The sequence below is a fragment of the Pristiophorus japonicus genome, chromosome 30, assembly GCF_044704955.1.
Source record: "Pristiophorus japonicus isolate sPriJap1 chromosome 30, sPriJap1.hap1, whole genome shotgun sequence".
Lineage (NCBI taxonomy): Eukaryota > Metazoa > Chordata > Chondrichthyes > Pristiophoridae > Pristiophorus > Pristiophorus japonicus.
The window spans coordinates 805,453-832,088 of NC_092006.1; the positions used below are offsets into that span (position 1 = coordinate 805,453).

The 26,636-nt window shown below is 48.1% G+C and overlaps 1 protein-coding gene across 1 annotated transcript in view; it reads right to left on the reverse strand.

Annotated features, from left to right (window-relative positions):
• Positions 1-25,973, reverse strand: part of smad10a (SMAD family member 10a) — an 83,683-nt gene extending 57,710 nt beyond the window's left edge. The window contains exon 1 of the mRNA XM_070868510.1: positions 25,898-25,973. The gene's annotated coding sequence lies outside the window, so the exon portion shown is untranslated. The remainder of the gene's footprint in view (positions 1-25,897) is intronic.
• Between the last annotated feature and the right edge of the window lie 663 nt (positions 25,974-26,636).

A 26,636-nucleotide genomic window follows, 5' to 3' on the forward strand; every position in this document is an offset into this window, starting at 1 on the left:
TCCCCTCCCCTCCGAGATATCTGCACTCCTCCAATTCTGCCCTCGAGCATCCCTGATTAGAATCGCTCCACAATTGGTGGCCGTGTCTTCAGCTGCCAAGGCCCGAAACGCTAATTCCTTCCCTAAACCTCTCTATCCCTCTTTACTCCTTAAAACGTTCCTCTTTGACCAAGCTTTTGTGTCAATTTTTTGTCTTATAATACTCCCATGAAGGGCCTTGGAACGGGGGACGTTTTACTACATTAAAGGTACTATATAAATATAAGTTATTGTTGTTGTTGCTGTCTTGCCCATCAAAGTAAACTTCCTGAATTTGCCAGTCACCAGTCCTCTGGCACTACACCTTTTTCTAACGCATTATTAAATCTCTTGCCTGCTATCTCTTCCTTAGATTCTTTTAAAATACAGGGATGCAATCCGTCCAGACCAGGAGTCTTATCCTCAGAGTTTGATTAGTTTATTTAATATTTCTCCTCTTTTGAGTTTATCCCAAAGATATTCCAAGAATGTAAAGATTTCACCTAATTTGGTCAAATGCACAAACTATTTTGGTGCAACATTTTTCACAACTACTTTAAAGCATTGGCCATTTTACAATTAAAGCTGTGTGGCATCCTTGCAAGGAACAGGCGTGCTCTCCTTTAGCATTACCTCTCCTTTGAACTATTACAGCTCGTATCAGCAGTGCATTACTGAACAAGACCTAGATACTGAGTTTGGAGCAATGGTGGTTTTTTTAATTCATTAGCAGGATGTGGGCAAAGCCAGCATTTATTGCCCATCCCTAATTGCCCTTGAGTTGCATTCTTGAATACAACTGAGTGTCTCGCTGGGCCATTTCATAGGGCACTTAAGAATCAACCACATTGCTGTGGGTCTGGAATCACATATAGGCCAAACCAGGTAAGGACGGCAGATTTCCTTCCCTATAGGACATTAGTGAACCAGATGGGTTTTTAAATGGCATTCCGGTAGTTCTAGAACACTGATCAAATTTTTTTTTTTTTTTTAAATCATTCATGGGATGAGGACGTCGCTGGCAAGGCCAGCATTTATTGCCCATCCCTAATTACCCTCGAGCTGGTGGTGGTGAGTCGCCTTCTTGAACCGCTGCAGTCCGTGTGGTGAAGGTGCTCCCACAGTGCGGTTAGGGAGGGAGTTCCAGGATTGTGACCCAGCGACGATGAATTTATATTTCCCAGTCAGGTAGGTGTATGACTTGGAGGTGGTGGTGTTCCCATGCGCCTGCTGTCCTGGTCCTTCTAGGCCGAAGAAACCTTGGCGAGTTGCTGCAGTGCATCTTATAGATGGTATATACTGTAGCCACGGTGCGCCAGGGGTGGAGGGAGTGAATGTTTAAGATGGTGGATGGGATGCCAATCAAGCGTCCTGGATGGTGTCAAGCTTCTTGAGCGTTGTTGGAGCTGCACTCATCCAGGAAAGTGGGGCATTTTCCATCACACTCCTGACTTGTGCCTTGTAGATGGCGGAAAGGCTTTGGGGAGTCAGGAGGTGAGACACTTGCCGCAGAATACTCAGCCTCTGACCTGCTCTTGCTGCCACAGTGGCTGGTCCAGCTAAGTTTCTAGTCAATGGTGATCCCAAGGATGTTGCTGGTGGGTAATGCCGTTGTTTGTCAAAGGGCAGTGTCATCCAGGTCTTGCTGCAGGCGGGCATGACCTGCATGCGGCATGGACTGCTTCATTATCTGAGCTGCGAATGGCACTGAACACTCTGCAGTCATCAGCGGACATCCCCACTTCTGACCTTATGGTGGAGGGAAGGTCATTGATGAAGCAGCTGAAGATGGTTGGACTTGGGACACTATCTTGACGAACTACTGCAGCGATGTCCTGGGGCTGTGATGATTGACCTCCAACCACCACAACCATCTTCCTTTTTGCTTGGTATGACCCCAGCCAATGGAGCTTTTTTCCCCCCCGATTCCCATTGACTTCAGTTTTGCTACGGCTCCTTGATGCCACATTCAGTCAAATGCTGCCTTGATGTCAAGGGCAGTCACTCTAACCTCACTTCTGGAATTCAGCTCTTTTGTCCATTTTTGGACCAAGGCTATAATGAGGTCTGGAGCCAAGTGGTCCTAGCAGAACCCAAACTTGGCATCGGTAAGCAGATTATTGGAGGGTAAGTGCCGCTTGATGTCAACGACACCTTCCATCACTGATGATCGAGAGTAGACCGACAGGGCAGTAATTGGCCGAATTGGATTTGTCTTGCTTTTTGTGGATGGGACATAACTGGGCAGTTTTCCACATTATCGGTCAGTGTTGTAGCTGTACAGGAACAGCTTGGCTAGAGGTGCGGCTAGTTCTGGAGCACAAGTCTTCAGCACGACAGCCAGGATGCTGTCAGGGCCCATAGCCTTTGTTGTATCCAGTGCGCTCAGCCGTTTCTTGGTATCACGTGGAGTGAATTGAACTGGCTGAAGACTGGTTTCTGTGATGGCAGGGACCCAAGGAGGAGGCTGACATGGATCATCCATTCATGATACATTACTAATACTAGTTTATTCCAGATTTATTTAATTGAATTTAAGTTCCCCAGCTGCCGTGGTGAGATTTGAACTCATGTCTCTGGATCATCAGTTGGCCGCTGGATCACTAGTCCAGTAACAGAATCACTATGCTACCGTACCCATAGGAGTGAAAGCTATTGTTCCCAAAGTCTGACAGGGATAGGTACACAATAGCAAAAACACATTTGGCAGAGCTTGCCACAGACTTCTGCCAACATATTATGCAAACAGAACTGCTGAAATCAGTTCCTGGTCGAAATAACATGCAAGTAACAGTTCAGCATTGAATTACTACATCTTGATGTCAGGTTTCAAAGTTCTACATACTGCAAATACCTGTGCTACTAAATTCCTAATGTTATTCCTGTATTACCAGACTTGTATACCTTCAGTTGCTCACTCTTATCTTTTCACCTACATTATCTACAGCAATATGTAACCTAAATTTGCAAACAAGCATTAGAAAAAAAGAAAAACAAATCATCCAGTGGACACAGCGTTCGACTTGAACTTCTGGCTGCTAACACTATAAACCAATTTAATTCTTTAACTAAATCCTTATGCCTCCAAATTTAACTGCTGCCTTGAACCTTGCTGCCAACAGCTTGGCCGAAGGGCAGAATAATCCCTGGCCATGGAATGTCTGCAATGTCTGGCTCATTTCACAATATGTCTGCAAATCCCATGGTAAACATCCCAGGCTATGGGACACCAGTATCTTCACATGTTCAAAATTATCTAGGAGCCTGCATGCATATACCAGCAAGGAGTTAAAGGACAGAAAAGGGTGAGATATATCATCTGGTTCATGATGCAGACAGAATACATCCACGTACACACTGGTCCACCCCCGACAGACAGAACGCAGCCACGTGTCCACGGTAACCCATAAATTCTCCTAATCCCAGCTAACCCTCTATTTCCCTCTAATGGAAATGTGCTCTTTTCTCTGGACCTTGTCTAGCTCCGCCCCAAAGGGTTGCAAGGAATCCAAACTCACTGTGCTTTCAGAGGGTGACAACTGTGAAAAACAAAATGACTTCTGACATCTTACCCAACTTTTTGCCCAAGAATGTTATGCATATGACTTGAAGCTCTACATCACCATCCATTTTAAATAACCTATCTAACTGGATAGAATCTAAATCCCTTCATGTTAAAAAGATACATAGGTTAATGAAGGACAGCCAGTACCAATCTGTTAAGGGCAAGTCATGTTTGACAAATAAAATAATTTTTGAACCAGTGTCCAATTGGATAGAGAGAGGAAATGCAGCAGATATAGTGTCTATGGCCGGGCAATTTACACACTGGGCCTGGCCTGGCCCCCGGTACTTGACATGGGCCACATTCAACAGACGTTATCTGGAGACATTGGTGTAGAAATTGGTACAGGGGTATGAGTCTCGTTTGTTTTTTGTGGGTGAAGTATACCAATTTCTGGGAACAAGGTCCTGCACATCAGCATATTAAATCCCATTTTTACAAAATACATTACAAAAAAAAAAATCACTGTTTTTAGGCATACCTGACAACTGCCCGAGATCAACGTTAGATCAATTTAAATCTGCAAAGAAAGGTCTTGCATCTCTTTAGACGGATGTAAAAATCCCATAGCACTATTCATACAAGGATTTCTGCTCACATCTCTGCTAATGTTCTCTCAACCAACACCATCAAAAAATATTAACTGATCTTTCATCTCATTTTCTGTTTGTGGGTCCTCATCGTCAGCAATCTGGCTGCTGTGAAAGCCTGTGTGACAATGACTACTTCAAAAGGCATCCATTGTCGGTGAAGTGCTTCGGGACGGATCATGAATGTAGTAAGGCGCTACAGTCAAACTATTTTATACAGGTGTAGTAAGGCGCTACAGTCAAACTATTTTATACAGGTGTAGTAATCCGCTACAGTCAAACTATTTTATGCAGGTGTAGTAAGGCGCTACAGTCAAACTATTTTATACAGGTGTAGTAAGGCGCTACCGTCAAGCTATTTTATACAGGTGTAGTAAGGCGCTACAGTCAAACTATTTTATACAGGTGTGGTAATGCGCTACAATCAAACTATTTTATACAGGTGTAGTAAGGCGCTACAGTCAAACTATTTTATACAGGTATAGTAAGGTGCTACAGTCAAACTATTTTATACAGGTGCATTAAGACACTACAGTGAAACTATTTTATACAGGTATAGTAAGGCGCTACAGTCAAACTATTTTACAGGTGTAGTAAGACACTACAATCAAACAGTTTTATACAGGTGTAGTAAGGTGCAACAGTCAAACTATTTTATACAGGTGTAGTAAGACACTACAGTGAAACTATTTTATACAGGTATAGTAAGGCGCTACAGTCAAACTATTTTATACAGGTGTAGTAAGACACTACAAACAGTTTTATACAGGTGTCGTAAGGTGCTATAGTCAAACTGTTCTACAAGGACAGCAGTGTTACACTGAATAGTTATTCAGCTCTTCAATGTAGTTTCAATCATCCCCATCTCTCTCTCAGCAACCCCTCTGCCTAAAATATAATAAACACTTCAAAATAATTTTTCTGTGAAACTCTACTTCAAAAAAGTCTAAAATTCATGCTTCAGAATGTTTGAAAATAAATTTGGAAAAATAGATAGTCAGAGCACAAGGAAAAGCAGCTTCAACGTAACGCAATGACAGAATCACACAATCACACTAATGCAGGCTGCAATTCCAAGTGACAGGTTTTGGAGATAAACAAATTCAACCCTATGTTTTTGTGAGAGAATGAATTCCTGGACTAAGACATTAATTAGGGTCCTCAGACTCAAAAGGCAATTTTATAGGTAAGTTCAAACTCCCTGGCTGGAAGAGTCTAGAAGTGGGGAGCAGAGTCTCAGGATAAGACGTCAGCCATTTAAGACTGAGATGAGGAGGAATTTCTTCACTCAGAGGGTGGTGAATCTTTGGAATTCTCTACCCCAGAGGGCTGTGGATGCTCAGTCGTTGAGTATATTCAAGGCTGAAATCGATAGATTTTTGGACTCTAGGGGAATCAAGGGATATGGGGATCGGGCAGGAAAGTGGAGTTGAGGTCAAAGATCAGACATGATCTTACTGAAAGGCGGAGTGGGCTCGAGGGGCCGAATCCTGCTGTTATATTCTTATGAAATATGCAATTTCTGTGTCTTTGTGTTGCAAACCTTATTTGCTACTGGAAACTTCAATTACTGAGAAAAAATGGCAGTCAAATAAATTCCGCTATTATTTTTACGTAATTTGATTAGCTTGATTTTTTTTTAAACTGATAATTTTTTTTTTCCTTGCTCAGAGTTAAAGTGATTTAGGATTGGTCAATGGCTTATGAAAACAGAGCAAAACAGGTATATATATGACACAAAAATCATTATTATATACATGTGACACAGGAAATGTGACTATGTGCTGCAGGGATCTGGGGGTCCTTGAACATGAAACTCAAAAGGTTAGCATGCAGGTACAGCAAATAATTAGGAAAGCAAATGGAATGTTGGCCTTTATTGCAGGGGGCATGGAGTATAGAAACATAGAAAATAGGTGCAGGATCAGGCCATTCAGCCCTTCTAGCCTGCACCGCCATTCAATGAGTTCATGGCTGAACATGCAACTTCAGTACCCACTTCCTGCTTTCACGCCATACCCCTTGATCCCCCGAGTAGTAAGGACTTCATCTAACTCCCTTTTGAATATATTTAATGAATTGGCCTCAACTACTTTCTGTGGTAGAGAATTCCACAGGTTCACCACTCTCTGGGTGAAGAAGTTTCTCCTTATCTCGGTCCTAAATGGCTTACCCCTTATCCTTAGACTGTGACCTCTGGTTCTGGACTTCCCCAACATTGGGAACATTCTTCCTGCATCCAACCTGTCCAAACCCGTCAGAATTTTAAACGTTTCTATGAGGTCCCCTCTCACTCTTCTGAACTCCAGTGAATACAAGCCCAGTTGATCCAGTCTTTCTTGATAGGTCAGTCCCACCATCCCGGGAATCAGTCTGGTGAATCTTCGCTGCACTCCCTCAATAGCAAGAATGTCCTTCCTCAAGTTAGGAGACCAAAACTGTACACAATACTCCAGGTGTGGCCTCACCAAGGCCCTGTACAACTGTAGCAACACCTCCCTGCCCCTGTACTCAAATCCCCTCGCTATGAAGGCCAACATGCCATTTGCTTTCTTAACCGCCTGCTGTACCTGCATGCCAACCTTCAATGACTGATGTACCATGACACCCAGGTCTCGTTGCACCTTCCCTTTTCCTAATCTGTCACCATTCAGATAATAGTCTGTCTCTCTGTTTTTACCACCAAAGTGGATAACCTCACATTTATCCACATTATACTTCATCTGCCACGCATTTGCCCACTCACCTAACCTATCCAAGTCACTCTGCAGCCTCATAGCATCCTCCTCGCAGCTCACACTGCCACCCAACTTAGTGTCATCTGCAAATTTAGAGATACTACATTTAATCCCCTCGTCTAAATCATTAATGTACAATGTAAACAACTGGGGCCCCAGCACAGAACCCTGCGGTACCCCACTAGTCACTGCCTGCCATTCCGAAAAGTACCCATTTACTCCTACTCTTTGCTTCCTGTCTGACAACGAGTTCTCAATCCACGTCAGCACACTAACCCCAATCCCATGTGCTTTAACTTTGCACATCAATCTCCTGTGTGGGACCTTGTCGAAAGCCTTCTGAAAGTCCAAATATACCACATCAACTGGTACTCCTTTGTCCACTTTATTGGAAACATCCTCAAAAAATTCCAGAAGATTTGTCAAGCATGATCTCCCTTTCACAAATCCATGCTGACTTGGACCTATCATGTCACCATTTTCCAAATGCGCTGCTATGACATCCTTAATAATTGATTCCATCATTTTACCCACTACTGAGGTCAGGCTGACCGGTCTATAATTACCTGCTTTCTCTCTCCCTCCTTTTTTAAAAAGTGGGGTTACATTGGCTACCCTCCATTCGATAGGAACTGATCCAGAGTCAATGGAATGTTGGAAAATGACTATCAATGCATCTGCTATTTCCAAGGCCACCTCCTTAAGTACTCTGGGATGCAGTCCATCAGGCCCTGGGGATTTATCGGCCTTCAATCCCATCAATTTCCCCAACACAATTTCCCGACTAATAAAGATTTCCCTCAGTTCCTCCTCCTTACTAGACCCTCTGACCACTTTTATATCCGGAAGGTTGTTTGTGTCCTCCTTAGTGAATACTGAACCAAAGTACTTGTTCAATTGGTCTGCCATTTCTTTGTTCCCCGTTATGACTTCCCCTGATTCTGACTGCAGGGGACCTACGTTTGTCTTTACTAACCTTTTTCTCTTTACATACCTATAGAAACTTTTGCAATCCGCCTTAATGTTCCCTGCAAGCTTCTTCTCGTACTCCATTTTCCCTGCCCTAATCAAACCCTTTTTCTTCCTCTGCTGAGTTCTAAATTTCTCCCAGTCCCCAGGTTCGCTGCTATTTCTGGCCAATTTGTATGCCATTTCCTTGGCTTTAATACTATCCCTGATTTCCCTAGATAGCCACGGTTGAGCCACCTTCCCTTTTTTATTTTTACGCCAAACAGGAATGTACAATTGTTGTAATTCATCCATGCGGTCTCTAAATGTCTGCCATTGCCCATCCACAGTCAACCCCTTAAGTATCATTAGCCAATCTATCTTAGCCAATTCATGCCTCATACCTTCAAAGTTACCCTTCTTTAAGTTCTGGACCATGGTCTCTGAATTAACTGTTTCATTCTCCATCCTAATGCAGAATTCCACCATATTATGGTCACTCTTCCCCAAGGGGCCTCGCACAATGAGATTGCTAATTAATCCTCTCTCATTACACAACACCCAGTCTAAGATGGCCTCCCCCCTAGTTGGTTCCTCGACATATTGGTCTAGAAAACCATCCCTTATGCACTCCAGGAAATCCTCCTCCACCGTATTGCTTCCAGTTTGGCTGGCCCAATCTACGTGCATATTAAAGTCACCCATTATAACTGCTGCACCTTTATTGCATGCACTCCTAATTTCCTGTTTGATGCCCTCCCCAACATCACTACTACTGTTTGGAGGTCTGTACACAACTCCCACTAACGATTTTTGCCCTTTAGTGTTCTGCAGCTCTACCCATATAGATTCCACATCATCCAAGCTAATGTCTTTCCTAACTATTGCATTAATCTCCTCTTTAACCAGCAATGCTAGTCCACCTCCTTTTCCTTTTATTCTATCCTTCCTGAATGTTGAATACCCCTGGATGTTGAGTTCCCAGCCCTGATCATCCTGGAGCCACGTCTCCGTAATCCCAATCACATCATATTTGTTAACATCTATTTGCACAGTTAATTCATCCACCTTATTGCGGATACTCCTTGCATTAAGACACAAAGCCTTCAGGCTTGCTTTTTTAACACCCTTTGTCCTTTTAGAATTTTGCTGTACAGTGGCCCTTTTTGTTCTTTGCCTTGGGTTTCTCTGCCCTCCACTTTTCCTCATCTTCTTTCTGTCTTTTGCTTTTGCCTCATTTTTGTCTCCCTCTGTCTCCCTGCATTGGTTCCCATCCCCCTGCCATATTAGTTTAACTCCTCCCCAACAGCACTAGCAAACACTCCCCCTAGGACATTGGTTCCGGTCCTGCCCAGGTGCAGACCGTCCGGTTTGTACTGGTCCCACCTCCCCCAGAACCGGTTCCAATGCCCCAAGAATTTGAATCCCTCTCTGCTGCACCACTGCTCAAGCCATGTATTTATCTGCGCTATCCTGCGATTCCTACTCTGACTAGCACGTGGCACTGGTAGCAATCCCGAGATTACTACTTTTGAGGTCCTACTTTTTAATTTAGCTCCTAGCTCCTTAAATTCTTTTCGTAGGACTTCATCCCTTTTTTTACCTATGTCGTTGGTACCAATGTGCACCACGACAACTGGCTGTTCTCCCTCCCATTTCAGAATGTCCTGCACCCGCTCCGAGACATCCTTGACCCTTGCACCAGGGAGGCAACATACCATCCTGGAGTCTCGGTTGCGTCCGCAGAAACGCCTATCTATTCCCCTCACCATCGAATCCCCTATCACTATCGCTCTCCCACTCTTTTTCCTGCCCTCCTGTGCAGCAGAGCCAGCCACGGTGCCATGAACTTGGCTGCTGCTGCCCTCCCCTGATGAGTCATCCTCCCCAACAGTACCCAAAGCGGTGTATCTGTTTTGCAGGGGGATAACCACAGGGGACCCCTGCACTATCTTTCTTGCACTGCTCTTCCTGCTGGTCTTCCATTCCCTATCTGGCTGTGGACCCTTCTCCTGCGGTAAGACCAACTCACTACACGTGATACTCACGTCATTCTCAGCATCGTCGATGCTCCAGAGTGAATCCACCCTCAGCTCCAATTCCGCAACGCGGACCGTCAAGAGCTCGAGGCGGATACACTTCCCACACACGTAGCGCCCAGGGACACCGGAAGTGTCCCCGAGTTCCCACATGGTACAGGAGGAGCATATCACATGGCCGAGCTCTCCTGCCATGTCTTAACCCTTAGATACCCTTAAATTGGTAATAACAATGTTGCAGTTCACTTACTGATATAAAAAAGAAAAGAAAAGCTACTCACCAATCACCAGCCAATCACTTACCCCATTGGCTGTGACGTCACTTTTTGATTACTTTCTACTTCTATTTTGCTTTCTCTCCCGCTGTAGCTGCCTTTTGATAGGCTGCTCCCCTCTCACCCACTGCCGCTGGCTCTCGATCTCCCGCTGGGCCTTTTATAGGCTGCTCCCCTCTCACCCACTGCCGCTGGCTCTCGATCTCCCGCTGGGCCTTTTATAGGCTGCTCCCCTCTCACCCACTGCCGCTGGCTCTCGATCTCCCGCTGGGCCTTTTATAGGCTGCTCCCCTCTCACCCACTGCCGCTGGCTCTCGATCTCCACTGGGCCTTTTATAGGCTGCTCCCCTCTCACCCACTGCCGCTGGCTCTCGATCTCCCGCTGGGCCTTTTATAGGCTGCTCCCCTCTCACCCACTGCCGCTGGCTCTCGATCTCCCGCTGGGCCTTTTATAGGCTGCTCCCCTCTCACCCACTGCTGCTGGCTCTCGATCTCCCGCTGGGCCTTTTATAGGTCGCTCCCGCGTCTCACCAACTGCTGCTGGCTCTCGATCTCCCGCTGGGCCTTTTATAGGCTGCTCCCCTCTCACCCACTGCCGCTGGCTCTCGATCTCCCGCTGGGCCTTTTATAGGCTGCTCCCCTCTCACCCACTGCCGCTGGCTCTCGATCTCCCGCTGGGCCTTTTATAGGTCGCTCCCGCGTCTCACCAACTGCTGCTGGCTCTCGATCTCCCGCTGGGCCTTTTATAGGCTGCTCCCCTCTCACCCACTGCCGCTGGCTCTCGATCTCCCGCTGGGCCTTTTATAGGCTGCTCCCCTCTCACCCACTGCCGCTGGCTCTCGATCTCCCGCTGGGCCTTTTATAGGTCGCTCCCCTCTCACCCACTGCTGCTGGCTCTCGATCTCCCGCTGGGCCTTTTATAGGCTGCTCCCCTCTCACCCACTGCTGCTGGCTCTCGATCTCCCGCTGGGCCTTTTATAGGCTGCTCCCCTCTCACCCACTGCCGCTGGCTCTCGATCTCCCGCTGGGCCTTTTATAGGTCGCTCCCCTCTCACCCACTGCTGCTGGCTCTCGATCTCCCGCTGGGCCTTTTATAGGCTGCTCCCCTCTCACCCACTGCCGCTGGCTCTCGATCTCCCGCTGGGCCTTTTATAGGCCGCTCCCGCGTCTCACCAACTGCCGCTGGCTCTCGATCTCCCGCTGGGCCTTTTATAGGCTGCTCCCCTCTCATCCACTGCCGCTGGCTCTCGATCTCCCGCTGGGCCTTTTATAGGCTGCTCCCCTCTCACCCACTGCTGTTGGCTCTCGATCTCCCGCTGGGCCTTTTATAGGCTGCTCCCCTCTCACCCACTGCCGCTGGCTCTCGATCTCCCGCTGGGCCTTTTATAGGTCGCTCCCGCGTCTCACCAACTGCTGCTGGCTCTCGATCTCCCGCCGGGCCTTTTATAGGTCGCTCCCGCGTCTCACCAACTGCTGCTGGCTCTCGATCTCCCGCTGGGCCTTTTATAGGCTGCTCCCGCGTCTCACCCACTGCCGCTGGCTCTCGATCTCCCGCTGGGGCTTTTATAGGCTGCAACCCTCTCACCAACTGCCGCTGGCTCTCGATCTCCCGCTGGGCCTTTTATAGGCTGCTCCCCTCTCACCAACTGCTGCTGGCTCTCGATCTCCCGCTGGGCCTGCGTCTCACCCACTGCTGCTGGCTCTCGATCTCCCGCTGGGCCTTTTATAGGCTGCTCCCCTCTCACCAACTGCTGCTGGCTCTCGATCTCCCGCTGGGCCTTTTATAGGCTGCTCCCCTCTCACCAACTGCTGCTGGCTCTCGATCTCCCGCTGGGCCTTTTATAGGTCGCTCCCGCGTCTCACCCACTGCTGCTGGCTCTCGATCTCCCACTGGGCCTTTTATCGGCTGCTCCCGCGTCTCACCAGCTGCCGCTGGCTCTCGATCTCCCGCTGGGCTATACAACTGGATAGGGCGTTGGTGAGACCACAACTGGAGTATTGTGTAGAGTTTTAGTCTCCTTATTTAAGGAGGGATAAATATACTTGCATTGGGGGCAGTTCATCAGAGAAGGTTCACTTGGTTGATTCCTGAAATGAAGGGGTTGTCATATGAAGAAAGGTTGAGCCTATAATCATTAGAGTTTAGAAGAATGAGAGGTGATCTTATACGTTCCAATAAGATTCTGAGGGGGCTTGACAGGTTGGATGCAGAGGGCATGTTTCCTCTCATGGGGGAATTTAGAACTAGGGAGCATAGTCTCAGAATAAGGAGTTGCCCATTTAAAACGGAAATGAGGAAGAATTCCTCCTCTGAGGGTCGTGAATTTTTGAAATTTTCTACCCCAGAGAGCTGTGGAGGCTGGGTCATTGAATAATTTTAAGGTGGAGATAGATTTTTGAAGGATAAGGGAGTCAAGGGATACAGGGAGAGGACAGGGAAGTGGAGTGGAGGCCAAGATCTGATCAGCCATGATCTTACTGAATGGCAGATTAGGCTCAAGGGACCAGATGGCCTACTCCTGCTCCTATTTCTTACGTTCTTATGATTAAGTGTGATAGACCAGAACTGCAGTCATATTACTTTTTACAATATATTTTTTTAAACTGCAGTTAGAAGCATGAATCACTACAGAGTACTGAAAGACTTGACCAGAGATGAAGGGGCAAAAGAAACAAATTACAAGTTGTATTTCTAGCATGTTGAGTGGCCAACATCAGCCAGATACCTGGTTGTACCAGGCATATAGGAGCCAGTCACTAGAAACATAGAAAATAGGTGCAGGAGTAGGCCATTCGGCCCTTCGAGCCTGCAGCACCATTCAATAAAATCATGGCTGATCATTCACCTCAGTACCCCTTTCCTGCTTTCTCTCCATACCCCTTTAGCCGTAAGGGCCATATCTAACTTCCTCTTGAATATATCCAACGAACTGTCATCAACAACTCTCTGCGGTAGGGTATTCCACAGGTTCACAATTCTCTGAGTGAAGAAGTTTCTCCTCATCTCAGTCCTAAATGGCTTACCCCTTATCCTTAGACTGTGACCCCTGGTTCTGGACACCCCCAACATCGGGAACATTCTTCCTGCATCTAACCTGTCCAGTCCCGTCAGAATTTTATACGTTTCTATGAGATCCCCTCTCATTCTTCTAAACTCCAGTGAATACAGGCCCAGTCGATCCAGTCTCTCCTCATACGTCAGTCCTGCCATCCCGGGAATCAGTCTGGTGAACCTTCGCTACACTCCCTCAATAGCAAGAACATCCTTCCTCAGATTAGGAGACCAAAACTGAACACAATATTCCAGGTGAGGCCTCATCAAGGCCCTGTACAACTGCAGTAAGACCTCCCTGCTCCTATACTCAAATCCCCTAGTTATGAAGGCCAACATACCATTTCACCGCTTGCTGTACCTGCATGCCTACTTTCAATAACTGATGTACCATGACAGCCAGGTCTCGTTGCACCTCCCCTTTTCCTAATCTGCCGCCATTCAGATAATATTCTGCCTTCCTGTTTTTGCCACTAAAGTGGATAACCTCACATTTATCCACATTATACTGCATCTGCCATACATTTGCCCACTCACCTAACCTGTCCAAGTCACCTTGCAGCCTCTTAGCATCCTCCTCACAGCTCACACCGCCACCCAGCTCAGTGTCATCTGCAAACTTGGAGATACTACTCTCAATTCCTTCATCTAAATCAATTTACACACTCATATTGAATATAATTACAGGGATTGTCAGTGCCACTCCCCAATGCTTGAACACTGAATGAAATCTGATCAGCTGTTAATTATAGTTCATTAGAATATATACCAGACAAAACAATGAGAAAATGTAAGAAGTGAAATCCTGATAAACAGCTGCTTTGACAAGAAATGTTATGCTTGGTTGAGAATTTTTTTTAAACATAGGCTCCAGTATGATAAATCATCAAATGGAATGTTTGTTCTTTATCTTATCGAATCATTCATTTTGTAGATAATTTCCATAAAAAATAACACCTTGGATTAGAATTGCTAATCTAGGGAGCTCAGGATTCAGATAGAGTCCCTTAATAATGCAGCAATTATCAGGAATGTATTACGTGAGGCAGTCCAAGTTCAGTCTGAAAGCTGTTGAAAGGGGACCCAGATCCCTCCCCGGAAAAGGATATCATATCCCCCTGCACAGGAGCAACAATCAAAGGGAAAGCTCAACCCACCTGCCTGTTCACTTTCAGGAATGAGAGGCTGACCAAAAGGGCATTTTAAAATGTTTGGAGTGGCCTCCCAGATTGTTTTATTTTGTCTCCTCTAAGAGTTGAAAGGCTGACGATTCCTGATATACAACAAAATAGTTGAAAGGCTGATTACAAATATCAGTTTCAAAGGCTTAACTTCCAGTGTCCTGTCCGTGACACATGCAGCAACTTTTTATGATATGCACATGACCCCCAGGCTGCAATGGGTCAGGTAAAGAAAATACATTTACAGGTGTGAAATTATCCAGAAAAGAAAATTGAAAAAATACTTGGATCTGCCAACATCCTGATATATGAAAAACAATTTTCATTTCTACAGTCATTCTGTACATTCTACATCATTCCAAGTTGTATTTCCTGGGAGGGAAGGGGGAGGGGGGGGGGGGGGGAAGGGGACCAGGAGGAGGGGGGAAAGGACCAGGAAGGGGGGGGGGATGTAGAGAAAGAGACCAGGAGGAGGAGGGGGGGGGGGGGGGAAGAGGAGGACCAGGAGGCGGGGTGGGGGGGGGGGAAATCAGATTTTAAAAAGTGTGCGTTCGCAGATCACCCAATTTGTGGGAAGCAACCATGTCCTTGGAGACACAATCACTGCATCTACTCCCAGAATACACTTGTCGATAGAAATAGCACATCCTCAGCAGGTCCCAAAATGCTTCACTGTTGTAATATAGGCAAACACAGCAGGCAATCTGTGTACAAGGTTCCACCAACAGCAATGATAAATGACCAGATAATCTGATTTTATAGTATTGGCCAGGACCCTAGGAAAACGTCCTAGCTACTCGAAATAGTGTCATGGGATCTTTCATGGCTGCTTTACCTGGGGTGGGGGAGAAATGTGGCCTCGGTTTCAAGTCTCATCTGAAAGACAGCACCTCAAGACAGCGCAGCACTCGCTCAGTACTGCACTAAAGTGCCAACATAAATTATTTGTAGAACTCTCTGAAAAGGGACTTGAACCCGTAATCCTCTTGACTCAGAAGCGAGAAACCTACCACTGAGCTAAGGTTTACAATTTGCAGGAACTATTCAAGTTTCTGTACATCAGTCACTCTTCATACAGTGAGGCCTGCGAGTGATGGCAACAAATTGGAGCCAAATATCTTTAAACTTGTGACCTTGACAATTAGTATTTTGCTGCTGGTGCTGTGGCACAAAAGGTAAACTCCTTTTTCTATCATTTACACAGAAGCGAGTAACAACGGAGGCAGCACCGGTCAGATCCGAAATGATGCAATCAGTTGCAGTTTTGACATTTGAATCCTGCAACTGGGAATGAAATGGAGGATGAGAAAGGAAAGGATTCATTGTTTTTGTCTGGAATTAAGAGCTGTACAACCTCTGTTCCATCAATAAGCAGGTGTGCTTTAAGAAAACCTCTTGGTTTATTGTTTAAAATCAATGATAATTGAAAGTAATTAAAGATTGAATTATCCAATTTCTGAGAGACTGCCCCATGGTTGCTGCCAAAGATATGACCTGCTTACTCGATTAATCAGGCTCAAACGCACGTCAGATGATACAAGACTAACCCGGTGAGAAAATAGCCTCCACTCAGTGTTTTCCCCAACCACACAGCTTAGATTGGAAACTTGCCCTATGCGGAAATCACAGCTGTCTACAAAAATAACAGTTTAGTAAAATAGGTTTGAATTGCAGACTTGACCAACTTTCACATTGTGGCTATTTGCCAATTGCAGCAGGGACACAGAGTACAGCTGAGTGTCTCAAACTGGTAGCTTGATAAAACAGGCAGACAGTGAGGATTAAAGGAATCGTAAACACATTAAGTAAGAGCAACTCACAGGCATCCAGCGGGAGCAGTGTGGAGGCTAAAGGATTTCCCCTTTCAAAGATGTAGTTCAATTAGTAAATCAGCAAAAAGACAGAATGAGTACTTTTGACAACCACTGGAGACAGGGCCAACAGGTCCTTGTTAAGACAATAGGAGAGTGTTTTGAAGCATTGAGAGTACACTGTAGCATTAGCAAGCTGAAGAAAGCAGGCTACAAGTGGGCAGAGTTTACAGAAAATAATAAAACAAAAAGCAGGAAAGATATGGCAGAAGAGCGGAGAGATGGTGGGAAGGAACGTGCCAGAAGGACCACAGGAAATTGTCTTTCTTTAGTAACATTTATTCAGCAATGTGTTGCATCTACTGCATTAACAGTTAAGTCAGTTATATTACCTGTTCAATTTTGGGACATAGCGTTGAATTCAGGTCAAACTGAAAATGCCGTTTTACTCGATTGTAAGAGTGCCGAGAGAAATGAGTTTGGGCTCCCTACGCAGTTCCTTGTGGGCGACTGTCCAAAGCACAAAACTGCCCACAATTCAACACTAAACTGGCAGTCTCACTCGAAGATAGGAATTGGAGGTAACCTTGTGACATGGATTGGTAATTGGTGGGGTGGTAGGAGACAAAGAGTGAGGATAAAGGGAATGTTCTCTGATTGGCAGGATATCAATGACTTATACAAAGGAAGAGATTTGTAGAACCAAGTTTACAGATAATACTAAGTTAGGAGGCGCAATCAGGTGTGTAAATGGGAGCAGGAGCAGGAAGTTACAAAAAAAGACAGACCAAATGCGTGGGCAAAACTGTGGCAGATGGAGTTCAATGTGAAGTGTGAGATCACCCACTTTGGAACCGAGAAAGACATAACAGGATATTTTCTTAATAGCGAAAGGTTAGGAATTGTGGAGGTACAAAATTACTAATGGAATGTTAGCCTTTATCTGGGTCAATGGGGAGGAAGCGATGCTTCAAGTCAGAGCCTGGGTCAGAAGCCATCTGGAGCACTGCATTCAGTTTTGGGCATCGCATTTTATGAAAGATATCAGCCATGGACAGCGTGCAGCGGAGATTCACCAGAATGATTCCGGGTACTTAAAGGGTTAAATTATGACGACAGGTTGCATAAACTTGGTTTGCAATCCTGAGTTTCTTCGGTTGAGGTGTAATCTAGTTGAGATATTTAAAATGAGAGAGAGATTCTCTCAGAGTTACTCTGGTGGGGGAAGCCAGAACAAGGGGATATAATCTTAAAATTAGCACTAGGTCACTCAGGCAGGGAATCAGGAAGCACTTTTCCACACAAAGGCGAGTGGAAATCTGGAATGCTCTCCCAAAAAAGGCTGTAGATGCTGGGAGACAAATGAAATTTTCAAGACTGAGCAGCAATGGTATCAAGGGATGTGGATCAATAGGGTTGAGATACAGATCAACGATAATCGAATTGAATAGAATAGGCTTGTGGGGATGAATGGCCTCCTCCTGTTCTTATGTTCCAGAACAGCCATACTGATGCAAGTAGATTTATATTCAACAGATTGTTTGGGTAGAATAACTGCAGCTTTACCCTGCTGAAATGCCATGGTCTGACTTGGAAATGCCAGGAGTGGAAAAACATTCAATTGATCTTGGAGGAGGAACACAGCATCCCCCCAAAAAACTATAAATGAGAAGAATTATCATTTTTGGAAATGAAGGTGGCATAATTTTTTTTTTTTTTAAAAACACTGTGGGTACGGTGAGAATCCAATTGGAAAAGTTTCCGAGGGTGATGGGCTACAAGTTCTGAATAATACTAGCTGAAACAGCATGGGTAATAACGTGACATCCTCACCCTTCCAGTCAGGCTCAAGAATTCGTCCCAAAATTCATCAGAACACAAGATAAAGAATATTAAATTAGTCACATCCCCCCCACCCCCCCAACCAACCACCCAACTTGATTTGACAAGACTCCTTATTTAACTTCAAGATTACCAGATTTCATTAGAATACAAACACGATTGACTGGAAGAAAGTCTTTGTGATCAGTATGAAGAGCAGCTGAAATTTCCCAGCTTGTTGACACAGTACAACAGAATGTTCGACAATGCTTCCTGTCCAGCCCATAGATCACACAAGTCTACACTTTACTTGACATCACAAGTAAATAAGAATTCAAGATCTAACAAACAAAACAAATACTACAAAAATTACTTTGCACTACTGAGAACCCGATTGCCTCCTTTAGAAACCCACTGTTTGGCATTCACCGGGCAGACAAGAAATCCTGCAACAAACAGCAGAGGCAGTATTATCAGGTGAGGGAGACATTATTCTTTCTGCTGACAAGCTTCTGGTATTTGTCAGGGGTATTCTGTACGAATTACATTTCACATTCGGGACCATGTATTTTCCCCAGTGTTTTCTGCTAGCAGTGCAATGGTTCTATGGACATGCCACAAGTTTGCAGCCATGAATCCCAAGATGGCAATTTCCCCTGTCCCTTGCCTCATGCCACACAACTTCCCAGGCACAGGAATTTAGTGCTAAAAAGATAAATCATATAATTTTAATTACATGTAAGATTGTGCATTGGGGGGCGGGGGAGGGGGAGGCGGGGGCTGAGGGAAGAAAGAGTCTGGGTGATTCTACTCTGACATTTCTCCTCCCCACATGTGGCCAAATCTCAGACTGCCACACACCTCCCAACAACGGCACAGTTGGGATCAACAATTCAGGGTCTGGAGAATCATGTGCTAGCCCACACCGAGTTACAACAACTAGCATTGTATATCGTGCCGTTGGCACAGAACAAAAGAATGTTGAGTTATAGAAGGAAGTCTAAGGAGGGACTTGGGGTTGGAGAGGCAAAAGGAGGGAATACCAAAGTGTGTGTCCTAGACACCTGAAAGCACGCAAACCAATGGTGTGACATAAATGCAGCGTGGATAATTAAGAGGCCAGTGTCAGAGAAATGGAGAGTTCGGCAGTGGGATCATAGGCTGGACTAAATTGGGATCACTGGGCATAGTGCAACACTCTCAAGTCGCTGACAGACCCCTTATTTTAAGGAAAAGATTCCCCACAATAAACAATTCCCTTTTTTTCAGGTTTTATTTATTTCACTTAAATATTGTGCTTTTCCTTCTCTCTGTTCTCTTTCAAACAGTTTCAGTTTGAGTAGAAGATTTTCAGCATGGTGTCAGTGCCATCTCCACAGTGCAGCGATCACTCCTATCCTATTTTCTTGCTCTTTCTTCAAATTCCTCTTCAAGAAATTTATCCACCTCCCTCTGAAATGGGATTCAATAGCCACTTGCAACAATGCATTCATATTCTAAAAATCCACTGCATCAAAAATGCCTTTTAATCCCCTCCTTTATGCTGCATTTACCTACAACATGGAAATGGTGTTTGGCCCAACTAGTCTGTGTTGGCATGTATCCATCACACAAGTTCGAATCCCCTGTGCTCATACCCATCCTTCAATGCTACTATGGTCTCTGCTTCAGTCACTAATCTGGTGGTGTAGGCCACAGATTCTGAACCTGTGACAAGGTTTCTCCTATCTTTGTCCTAAATCTCATGTAATCTTGCACCTCAGTCCCCTCATTCCAACCCCTTCATCATTACTGCAAAGAGTCTGTTTCTATGTCCCATTCCTTAATAATTTTAATCACAGCTATCAAATCCCCTGTAATCTCTGTTCCAACGCAAACAGCCCCAACGTTTCAAGCCTTTCTTCCTATTTGTATTTCCTTATACTATACAGCATCTAGTGAATCCCTGAAATGAGCTTCTGACCACATAACCGCACCATCACCAAGACTGCCCATCAACACCTCTGTAACATCGCCCGACTCCACTCCTGCCTCAACTCATTTGCTGCTGAAATCCTCATCCATCTCTTTGTTACCTGTGGACTTGACAATTCCTATGCAATCCTGGCCGGCCTCCCACATCCTACCCTACATAACCTTGAAGTTATCCAAAACTCTGCTGCTGTGTCCTAACTCGAAGCAAGCCCCGCTCACCCATAACCCCTGTACTCGCTGACCTATACAGGCTCCCAGTTAAACAACGACATGATTTTAAAATTCTCAACCTCGTTTTCAAATCCCTCCTTATCTCTCATCTCCTCCAGCCCTATAACCATTCAAGATATCTTCACTCCTCCAATTCTGGTCTCTTAAGCATCCCAGAGTTTAATCGCTTGCCCATTGGCGGCCGTGCCTTCAGCTGCCAATGCCCTAAGCTATGGTATTCCCTTCCTAAACCTCTCCACCTCTTCACTCCTTAAAAACTAGCCCTTGACCAAGCGTCTGCCCAATATCTCACGTTGCTTGATGTCAAATATGGTTTGAAAACGCTCCTACTCATGGGACTTTTTAACTACATTAAAGGCACTATACAAGTATAAGTTGCTGTTGTTGAATCTATGCAGTACCCTTTATTGCCTCAACAGCCTTCTGCTAGCAGTCAGACCAAAACTGCTTACAGAACACCAGTTACAGTTTTAGAGATGCAACATTACAGCTCCACTATTGTATTCTATACCTCAGAAACCCAATATACCATTTTTTTCAAATGACATTATGCACTTGAGGTGTTGCTTTTGCTGTTTTGTGAACCTGAACCCCTCAAATCTTGCTATTCTTCCACATCACCCAACCCCAATCACCGCCCCCATCCACCCCAGTCATTTATTTTTACAAAATGTACATTTACTGACATTAAATTCCATCTGCCACTTTTTTGCCCATTCCACCATCTTTATCAGTATCCCCTTACAGCTTGCTTTGGTCCTCAGAAATATTGACTATTTTGTAGTATTTTGATATTGTCTGCAAATTTGGACACCACTCCCTCTAGCCTTTTATCTGAATCATTGATGTACAGTGAACAGGAGAAGTCCCAGAGAAGAAGCCTGTGAGACACCGCGACCCACTTCTCTGTTCTTGCAAAAATCCAATCCTAGTTTCCCAAAGACTCTCGTCAGAATCACTCCAGTGAGTTCGCCCGTTCTGCCCCCAATACTTCAACTCATTTTTCCAAGTGCTCTTTTTACTTTCTGGAACACTGTTCCCCTAAAAGACTGTGGCAGCAGGGTTAATTGAGATTTTCAAGACTGTGATTGAGACATTGAGAAATAAGGCTGTCAAGAGATATGGAACAAAGACAGGTAAAATGGAGGTGAGATACAGAAACACTACGATCGAATTAAATGCCAGAGCAGGCTGGAGGGGCTGAATGGCCACCTCCTCTTTCTATGCTCTATCACTGAAGTTTTAAGAGAATACTATACACAAATGCAGCTCTGCAGTGCAACTACCCGGCTGTTAGCAACCTGACCCACTGGTAGCATTTAAGAAGTTAACCCATCACCAGGTGGAAGTCCCAATATAGCACTGGATGGGTGTGTTTACGACATGATTATTTCTGGTGACACCACGATAGCTGCATCCTATGTCATGTGGATTTGGCAGCCCCCCTCATGGTAGCGGTGAGCGCCACTCATCCTTTCTTTCTCTTCACCATCATGAACTTTATGCGGATTAACCCCGTGGATAGAAAACATACTACACACCCAAAAATGGCCCCCCTTACATCCACCGTAACCGTTTCCCATGTTATCCTGACTAGTTGCAGCATTGCTTTAAATCTCATTTGATTTCCATCTTGTTTCTCATTGAGATCCACATTTCACCTCATGCTAACTCTTCATCCATCAATTTCCCTTTCCACTTCCAACTCCACCATCTGATCCAAACAAGATATGTGCACTGATGTCCTGGCTGTTCACCTCAGCTTCCCTGACTTGTCCCACTTGGATCTCCTGTAGCTAAAAACATTCTCAACTCCATCTCACTAAATTCATATGGTGTCTTTAATGGCTCTGTTGATATGACTACACAATTTTTGGGCTAATAGTCAGAGCTCTTAACACACATTCCTTCCCTATTTTGAACAGTATCAAACAAACAAACTCTAAAATTCACCTAATCTCTTAAGAGTTTGTCTTCACCTCCATTGTTAATTCTGGAACAGTATCTCCTAAATCACTGCAGGGCTCAACTCACCAGTCACTTATTTGCCTCTTACATAATACCCTGCAATAAATCACAATGCAAGCCAGCCCCATCTCATCAGACATGACAAATCAGCCAAATGTTTGCTTCACTACATCTGCCAGTCCAACTCCTGCTTTAACTCTTCACACCCATTCATCAGTAAAGTGATGTTATTCGAGCTGCATGGAAAGTTTCAGAACTTACTACCTTCTATCAATCTGAGGTAACATGTTTAGTCACATCTGATTGCTGATTGGGGGCGCACGTGCCTGTGGGGGGGGGGGGGGAGAAAGAGGGGCGCGCGCCTCCGGGGGGGGGGGGGGGGGGGAAAGAGGGGCGCGCGCCTCCGGGGGGGGGGGGGGGCGGAAAGAGGGGCGCGCGCCTCCGGGGGGCGGACGCCTCCTGGGGGGAGGGGGGGTTGGGAGGGAACGCGCGCATCCTTGGGGGGTGTTGGGAGGGGCTGTGGAGTGGGGGCAGGGGTGTCTGTGTGGCGAGGGGCATGAGGGGCGAGCGGGTGTCTGTGAGGCGAGGGGTATGAGGGGCGAGCGGGTGTCTGTGACAGGGGGTGGGAGGGCAAAGGGTCTTGTGTGACAGGAGGTGAGGGGAGGAGGGCAAGGGTGTAAGTGGCGGGGTGGGGGATTGTGTGGCAGGGGTTGAGAGGAGGGATAAGGTGGAGGCTGGAGGTGTTGTGAGGAGAGGTCGGGTTGGGGGGGGAAGAGTGACGTTGGGTTTGGGGGGGGGGGGGGGGGGGGAGGATGGGTTTGGGGCGGGTGGGGTGGGTGGGGTGTGTTAGGTTTTGGGGGGGCGGAGATGCGTTTGGAGGGGGGGGGGGGGCGGAGATGCGTTTGGGGGGGAGCATTTTTGGGGGGGGATGCGTTTGGGGTGGGGGCGCGGGGGATGCGTTTGGGGCGGGGGATGCGTTTGGGGCGGGGGATGCGTTTGGGGCGGGGGATGCGTTTGGGGCGGGGGATGCGTTTGGGGCGGGGGATGCGTTTGGGGCGGGGGATGCGTTTGGGGCGGGGGATGCGTTTGGGGCGGGGGATGCGTTTGGGGCGGGGGATGCGTTTGGGGCGGGGGCGGGGGGGGATGCGTTTGGGGCGGGGGCGGGGGGGGATGCGTTTGGGGCGGGGGCGGGGGGGGATGCGTTTGGGGCGGGGGCGGGGGGGATGCGTTTGGGGCGGGGGCGGGGGGGATGCGTTTGGGGCGGGGGCGGGGGGATGCGTTTGGGGCGGGGGCGGGGGGGATGCGTTTGGGGCGGGGGCGGGGGGGATGCGTTTGGGGCGGGGGCGGGGGGGATGCGTTTGGGGCGGGGGGGATGCGTTTGGGGGGGGGATGTGTTTGGGGTGGGGGGATGTGTTTGGGGTGGGGGGATGTGTTTGGGGTGGGGGGATGTGTTTGGGGTGGGGGGATGTGTTTGGGGTGGGGGCGGGGGGTGTGTTTGGGGTGGGGGATGTGTTTGGGGTGGGGGCGGGGGGATGTGTTTGGGGGGGGGATGTGTTTGGGGGGGGGGGATGTGTTTGGGGGGGGGGGATGTGTTTGGGGGGGGGGGATGTGTTTGGGGGGGGGGGATGTGTTTGGGGGGGGGGATGTGTTTGGGGGGGGGGATGTGTTTGGGGGGGGGGATGTGTTTGGGGGGGGGGATGTGTTTGGGGGGGGGGATGTGTTTGGGGGGGGGGATGTGTTTGGGGGGGGGGATGTGTTTGGGGGGGGGGGATGTGTTTGGGGGGAGGGGATGTGTTTGGGGGGAGGGGATGTGTTTGGGGGGGGGGATGTGTTTGGAGGGGGGGGATGTGTTTGGAGGGGGGGGATGTGTTTGGAGGGGGGATGTGTTTGGAGGGGGGGGATGTGTTTGGAGGGGGGGGATGTGTTTGGAGGGGGGGGATGTGTTTGGAGGGGGGGGATGTGTTTGGAGGGGGGGGATGTGTTTGGAGGGGGGGATGTGTTTGGAGGGGGGGGATGTGTTTGGAGGGGGGGGATGTGTTTGGAGGGGGGGGATGTGTTTGGAGGGGGGGGATGTGTTTGGAGGGGGGGGATGTGTTTGGAGGGGGGGGATGTGTTTGGAGGGGGGGATGTGTTTGAAGGGGGGGATGTGTTTGAAGGGGGGGATGTGTTTGGAGGGGGGGGATGTGTTTGGAGGGGGGGGATGTGTTTGGAGGGGGGGGATGTGTTTGGAGGGGGGGGATGTGTTTGGAGGGGGGGATGTGTTTGGAGGGGGGGGATGTGTTTGGAGGGGGGGGATGTGTTTGGAGGGGGGGATGTGTTTGGAGGGGGGGGATGTGTTTGGAGGGGGGGATGTGTTTGGAGGGGGGGGATGTGTTTGGAGGGGGGGGATGTGTTTGGAGGGGGGGGATGTGTTTGGAGGGGGGGGATGTGTTTGGAGGGGGGGGATGTGTTTGGAGGGGGGGGATGTGTTTGGAGGGGGGGGATGTGTTTGGAGGGGGGGGATGTGTTTGGAGGGGGGGGATGTGTTTGGAGGGGGGGGATGTGTTTGGAGGGGGGGGATGTGTTTGGAGGGGGGGGATGTGTTTTGAGGGGGGGATGTGTTTGGAGGGGGGGATGTGTTTGGAGGGGGGGATGTGTTTGGAGGGGGGGGATGTGTTTGGAGGGGGGGGATGTGTTTGGAGGGGGGGGATGTGTTTGGAGGGGGGGGATGTGTTTGGAGGGGGGGGATGTGTTTGGAGGGGGGGGATGTGTTTGGAGGGGGGGGATGTGTTTGGAGGGGGGGATGTGTTTGGAGGGGGGGATGTGTTTGGAGGGGGGGGATGTGTTTGGAGGGGGGGGATGTGTTTGGAGGGGGGGGATGTGTTTGGAGGGGGGATGTGTTTGGAGATGTGTTTGGGGGGGGATGTGTTTGGGGGGGGATGTGTTTGGGGGGAGGATGTGTTTTGGATGTGTTTTTTTGGATGTGTTTTTAAGTGTTTTGGGGGGGGATGTGTTTGGGGGAGATGTGTTTGGGGGGGGGGGATGTGTTTGGGGGAATGTGTTTGGAGGGGGGGGATGTGTTTGGGGGGGGTTTGTTTGGGAGGGGGGGGATGTGTTTTGTTTTTGTGGGATGTTTGGGGAGGGGGGGGATGTGTTTGGAGGGGGGGATGTGTTTGGGGGGGGGGTGTTTGGGGGGGGGGGGTGTTTTGGGGGGGGGGGTGTTTGGGGGGGGGGGTGTTTGGGGGGGGATGTTTGGGGGGGGGGATGTGTTTGGGGGGGGGGGGATGTGTTTGGGGGGGGGTGTTTGGGGGGGGGGGTGTTTGGGGGGGGGGGGGATGTGTTTGGGGAGGGGGGGTGTGTTTGGGGGGGGGGGTGTTTGGGATTTTATTGTGTTTGTGTTTGCCGGGGGTATGACGGGTGAGGGTGCTTGCGAGCTGATGTTTTACCGCCGCGCTCTGCTCTCCGCTTCGCCTCTCGGCCCCGGACGGACGGACAGCCGGCGGCCGGGACCCGGGGTCAGAGAGCGCTCCCTCCCTCAGGCCGGGGCCCGGGGCTCAGCGCCCGCCCCCACGGCCCCGGGGTCGGGGTCAGCGAGCCCCACCCACACACGGCCCCGCCCGGCCTGGGCCCCGCTGACTGACGGACACTGGGAAGTGAGGGACGGGCGGGTACAGCTCGGAGCCGCCCCCACGCCGCGCTTTACTCACCGACACCGACACCCGGCTCCCACCGATTCCGATTCCGATTCCGATTCTAATCGCTCCGCCGCCTCGCGCTTCACAACAACAACAATGAGCGTCTGCGCCCGCGTGCGGCGCCAGCCCGTCCCGCCAATCTGTGCGCACCGCTCAGCGCTCTTTCGGCTCCAGGCCAATCCACGACCGGCGCTCAGGTGGCTTTGGCCAATTGCGGGGATGCTTACATCGCGCACGCGGGGCGCGACCGTTACGTCACGCGCGCGGCCGATGATTGACGGCTCGAAGAGGCGGGGTCCAGTGCGCCAGCGCAATTATCATCCAATCAACGGCCGGATAGCGAGGGGGCGTGTCCGTAAGGAGAACCAGAAATGGCGATCACGTGTCTCGCCGACTCATCAGGTAAAAGCAAGATCCCACCAACAGCACTGAGCGAGTGAGCAGAGAATGGGTTTGTTCCTCCAGTCCTGCCCTGCAATCTTTCACAGTCACTCCAGGGGCATGGTCTCATCCGACAGACAGCACCTCTTGTATATACACATACACACACATTATATATACATATACACAAACACATTATATATACACATACACACACATTATATATATATATATATATATATATACACACACACACACACATATATATATATATACACACACACACACATATATACACATATATATATATATATATATACACACACACATATATATATATACACACACACATATATATATATATATACAC